The following is a 6,041-nucleotide window of genomic DNA, read 5'->3' on the forward strand; positions in this document are numbered from 1 at the left end:
AAAGCAGTAAATAAATAATTAAAAATAAAGAAATCTCAGAGCTCTCTCTCCCTGTGAGCAACACCCAACTCAACGCATTTTTACCAATAGGTGGATGGAGAAAAAAGAATCACCCAAGGTCACAAACAAGTGAAGCCCTATAATAAATGCACAACACAATGTATTAAGACTCCAGACTAAAAGGAAAGAAAGAAGCCTGCAGCTTGGCCTTGAAGGATGATGGCGATGTGCTCTGGTAACTAATGAAGGAGGGAGGAGGCCTTCGATAGACGCCCTTGGGGGAAAAGCTCCAACCCTTCCCCTTCTGGGACTTGGACAGAAGATCAGCCAGGCTTGTGGTCACAAGGATCGCAGGTGCTTTGCTGGGAATTGGAGGCCAACATATGGTCTCTCAGGTACCCTGAAGTCCTGTATTATTTAAGGTTTATAAATATTAATGCTCATAGCATTGCTGATCAGGCAATCCACAGAAGCTGCAGAGTGCTGATGGGCCCCAGCGAGCCGAAAGCCTTGAAGCGACTGTGTTGACACGTTCTGCAGTTTGCTGAAATGCATGCAGTGGCTTTCAGGGAGAGCCTTAAATCGAGCTCATTCATCACTTGGCACATCCTTGGAAGACACTCAGATGGCCCCTTGTGAAAGGACAGCAAGAGAACAATCTGCCAAAAAAGCCAGGCTGGGGGCTGGGAAATGGCTGAGACAAGAATCAAATCCTGCAGATGAATCTGCAACTTCCAAACATCTCAGACCTGATGAAGGTCACTCTGGAATTACTAAAAGGCATCTTCTTTGACTACATCCCTCCTACTGCCTATTTCACAGAAGTGGGACGTGCAAACACTCTGTATCTCTATGGTCCACTTATGGATGCTGAAAAACGGTGGGGTAACTTTTAAAAAGTTTCTACTCCCACACCTGAAACTCAGGTAACAAATCTTGAGAAATGTTTAGTAGTAGCTAATTCAATTCTTCTTTTTGTTGTTGTTGTTGCTATTGTTATACTTGAACTAAAACATTTTGATACGTCTACATGCCCCCATAGTTCTACTACTTCTCTTGTAAAAGGAATGCTACTGTGACTAAAGCTTAAGCTTAAGCTCAGAGATAACCAAACTTTTCTGAAACATCACCAGGATCTGATAATCTGCCTGCTCAGTAATCCCATAGGGTGCCTATTTTCACTTGGAATCTTAGAAGTGACTGAAATTGACTCTGGTCCTCATCTGAATTTCATACACCTGGCATCAATAAGAGCTCCATAGGTAACAGCAGACGGCCCCATCAGCAACACTGGAGAACCACAGACCAGCCCATAAATATAAGCCTGAGAAAACAATCAGACCAATCTAAGTTACATGGCAACCTCCAGCCTCTGTGCAACAGATTTTGTGTTCCAATCATGCAATGAATATCAGCTGGCAGTAACAATATCAGAGCAGTACAGGTATGCAGAGAATAAATAACTTCAACAATTATTTGCAGATAAACTATTGAGTGATACATGGAAAAAAAAAAAAAAAAGATCTTCAGTTAATATTATCCACACCTGCTATAACAGAGATGGAAGTTGAATGTTATCACAACGTTGGCTTTTCCCAATATCAAAACACTCCGGACAAGTGACTTCTAGTCATATTATCTCAACACTGAAATAAATAAAGTGATGAATTGAGGACTTGCACAGCTTACCCCAAACTGCAGAGGAAAGAAGTGGCAGAATAAGCTTAAATTAAGGTTCTTTTATGTTAGTACACAGAAGTTCTAAGTGACACAAGTACTCACTACCTTAAGCACTGCAGCAGCACATGAGAGAAGACAACTCCTAACTGAAGTTTACAGCTGAGTCTACAAAGACAAGAAAAAGGACCACATGGAGAACAGAAGGACTTCACAAAGATCCCTTTCCCAAAGGGGAAAAACAAACAAACAAACAAACAAAAAAACCCAACCTGATGCAGAGGGGAAAATGTGAGCACAAAGACATGAAGTAGGCAGACTCTTTGTCAAAAAAGTGGAAAACGGAGTCTCTTCCCTTACATACTAATGCTTCCACTGTGCCACCAAATTCCAACATCTGTGGCCTGCCCAGACAAATCCAGGAGCTCAGGGCTCCTCTGCCAACCTGCCCTGCATCAATGGCTCCAGTGATTCCTGATCTCCAGTTCCATCTGGCTGAGATGTGCCCACTTCTTGTGCATCACATGATGAATGGTGCTCTATTAAATTTCAGTGCTGTAGTTACTTGCACATTTGAAATGGAAACAACGCAGTGTAGCTTGATGCTGACTTATTTGTCTACCGTCCCCTTAGGTGAGGGGGCTGCTGCAAAAATAAACTTCAGATACTAAGAATGCAGTCAGAAATTACAGCAGTATATTTACAGCCATTAAACTGACATTATCAAATTGACAGCAACCACTTCCAAATCTGGGTCTCTTCCTACTGCAGATGATTGTTAATATTTCCACTGGGTGCAAGATTTATCGTGAAAAGATCCCATGGAAATGCAGATTCTTGCGGAGGCAGAGGTCCATAAAGTCAAAGCCTTACCAGAGAAAACAGCAGCCACCCATAGAAAGGAAGCAAGTGTATGTGCCAAACCACAGGCTTACATCGAGTGAAGCACAGGAGCAAATTCTAGTGAAGAACTCTTCAATGCCAGCCCTTCCATTAAGTCTAATTGGCTCATAACTTAAGAACACAGCTTTGTTCTCAGAACGACATCAAGTTGATATGGCATTTTCAGCTGGGTCCAGTGAGAGAGAGGGGACACAGCAGTGAAGTCAGCTGATTGCCCATACTGAACGTAGAGGAAAATGGTGGTGCCTGGGAGCAGGGGGTGAAAAGCACAGCTTCATCGAATTTCCCTGCCTGACCAGAGGCTGGGGTAGCCCACCCTTCCTCTCTACCTTACCTACTGCTGATCTCTGCATCTGATTCTGGAATTTTCCTTTTCTAAGGTGTAGGTTCACCACAAGAGGTGGCAGTGATTAACTGCGCTTCCAGAATATTCTTGAACATCACAAGTCAAGCCAAATCTTTAAATGCTTGACTGGGTTGGAATTGTTCTGGCACAACACAAAGACTGAAAGACCAAGTTGTGTGCAGAGGAATCATTAACCAAGTTCCCTTTGGGATATGATAATTGCTGGAGTGGTTGACAGCTTTTTTTGGCACTGAGCACTCAAAGATGAGACATTATTTCAAAAACACTGAAGAACAGAAGAAAATCTTTTGATAAATGAGTGAAGTCCATTCAAATGCAGACACAAAGCTCATTTATTTCCACGGACCTTCTTTATTTCTGCCTATCGTATGCCTCTGTTTTGCTTTATGGTTTTGTCCTCAGCAACCTCAACTGATGTAAATCAGCCTCGGTGAGTTTCTGCCAATCAAGGTTTGTTGCCAGTGGGTTTTAGTCCCTGAAAACAGATGGTTTGAAAGCCACATTGTGCCACCGTGCCCAAAGCCAACAGTACAAATATTTAGCCAATTAGAAGGGGATTTTCCAAAGGCACAAATGGAAATTAGGTGTACAACTCCCATTGACTTCCAGAGAGAGCGGAGAGCCTTCAAAACCTGTTTATTAATTCAGCCTCCACAAAATAAATGCAGTGAAGGGCCCCGGACTGCTCTGAAGTCAGACATTTTCAGCTATTCTCAAGATGATAATCCTGGGTAACAGCAGCAGGAATCATTCTGAACTGCTCAGTGCTTAAGACAAAAGTTCCACCAAAACTGCTGATTGCATCATGGTCCATAAACGTCCTATGACATTTTGAAGCCCTAACAATAGGCTGGCATGGATGGATTACAGCTGAGTATTGAAGCATCTTTCTTCCAGACAATGTCATTAAGAGAACTCACCCGTCTGACCACAAAAAGGCATCATTAAATATTAACATCTCCTCTGAACACCTCTCTAAGAATATGACAGCTCTTGGTGTACTGTCATTAAAATCTGTACGGAACTGGGACTGAGCAGGAAATGAGTATTGATGTGTGAAGTGGGACTTCTCTACAGTTTTGCCAGCGGGTTCCCAAAAGGACCCAAAATGGACACTGGCAATCTCTACCACTGCATCCCTGCTTTAAAACAGAGACCTTCCAAGTCAGGGGCTCCCGTCAAGGTGGGGAGGAGAATGGGTGAATGTTACTGCTTCCCTGTTGCTGGAGCTGCTCTCTCCCCCTCCAGATAAGATCTTCTTACTGAAAGCATGCCAGAGCCGTGATCCACATGGCTTCACACACCTTCTAAGCACTGTGTTAATAAATTATGATGACAACAGTAACACTAAGGGTCCTAAAGCATTTCATGCTCTATGAATGATTCACTCATTTGACTTTGAGCATTACAGCTCTCTGGCTTGCTCTAAGAGGGAACACAGTATCACTGAAAATAAAAGTCAGCAGTAAACTAGACACTAGAAATAGCCCATACTTGGGATAAACAAATGCTATTTGGCTTAATATGGTGCTACTGTACCAAAGATGCAAAGTGAAGCTCCACCTTCCCTTTCTGTTTCATCCTCGCCCTTTCAGCAGCTCTATAATTGCTCTCTCCCATTCCTGCTATTTCATAGCAATTCATGTAGTACTTCCAGCAGACAGAAAAGCCTCCCCATTTACTGGGATGGAAATACTCAACCCCACAAAATATCTTGGAATATTATCTACGATGTTGCAACCACAACATGTAATGATGGTTTGGAAAAGTAAAGACTTCCTTAGGCTCTGGAACCAGTTTTCTGCGCTCACAGGCAGCAACGTCATCAACGTTTGGACCAGAATCGTGCTTAGAATACTCTTCACATGCACAGAAACCTGTGTTGGTCTGTCTCGTACTGCTCAGTTTCTTCATTTTGCTGACACAGCTTGAAAACCTTGCCAGGCCTTACTGCTCAGCAGGAGAGCGCTCAGTCACTTCTGAAGACGCCTTCAGCAAAGCACTCATATGGGGCACTGAAAACCATTTGTCATTTTTGAAAATCTCATTACATTTTAAACAGACAGGACAGACAAAGGCAGCATTATTAGCCTCACTGTACGCATGGGAAATGAGGCATAGAAATTCAAATGGCCCACCTCAAACCACAGAGGAGCACTGTGTCACGTGGAGCAGAAGCAAGACGGTCCAGGTTCTCCTTTGCCTGCAGTCAGCCCAGTCTGGGGATCTTCCTAATCACCACCACTGCTCTGTTCACGCTGCCTTTTCAGCCCTTCTCTGCCTCCAGAAACCCAGGAGCAAAACCCAGGAATAAGGAATAACAGCAGTAGTATGAAGGAAGACTAAAACCAGTAACAGCAGTGGAAAAACCAGATCTCTGTGCTGCTCTGTAGAACCCATTAGGTCAGGGGGCATTGCTGCTGCTACTAACATGAGCTGATGTCCTCATGTTGCACTTATTAAATAAATCTAATCTTATTAAACTGCATTACAAGCTTTTATTTCATAAATCTGTATGCTCTCAGACTGCCCAGAGAATTAACTCCTGCAGGGATGATGCCTTCCCTCTCCTTGGCCTTGCAGAAGGCACTCCTGTCAAAACCACCATCCCCACTCATTATGCTGCTCGCTGCCAAGGAGGGGAATGGGCCCAGAGCGCTTTGCAGGCGATACGGGCTGAGAAATGCCCTAAGCTGTGACCACCAGAACTGGAAACCCCAGCAAGCAGCAACGGGCTCCCTTGGGTTAAGGGAGGGAAAAGACAAGGAGGAGTTTGCTCTGGCAAGGGGCTGGTGGAGGGCACTTGCATTCTGCTGCCATCTGTGGCATCTCTGACTGTCATCAGAGGGCTGCCAGCTGCTGCTTTGGAAAGGAACAGCCGTGTGTCACCAGCACACAGAGACCCCTCAGCATCCCTGCCAGGATGTCCCTGCACAGCGAGGGGGTCGTGCCAGCGGTACACATCGCTTTCCTTGGGCAGGATGAGGCATGCAGGGCAATTGTCCCACTCACCAATGAGACGTGCACTCCTTCAAGTGAGGAAGGAGGGGAGCATTAAATTTAAACATCCAGACAAATTTGGTACCGGTGCTTA

The sequence above is a fragment of the Meleagris gallopavo genome, chromosome 24 (genome assembly GCF_000146605.3).
Source record: "Meleagris gallopavo isolate NT-WF06-2002-E0010 breed Aviagen turkey brand Nicholas breeding stock chromosome 24, Turkey_5.1, whole genome shotgun sequence".
NCBI classification, from domain to species: domain Eukaryota; kingdom Metazoa; phylum Chordata; class Aves; order Galliformes; family Phasianidae; genus Meleagris; species Meleagris gallopavo.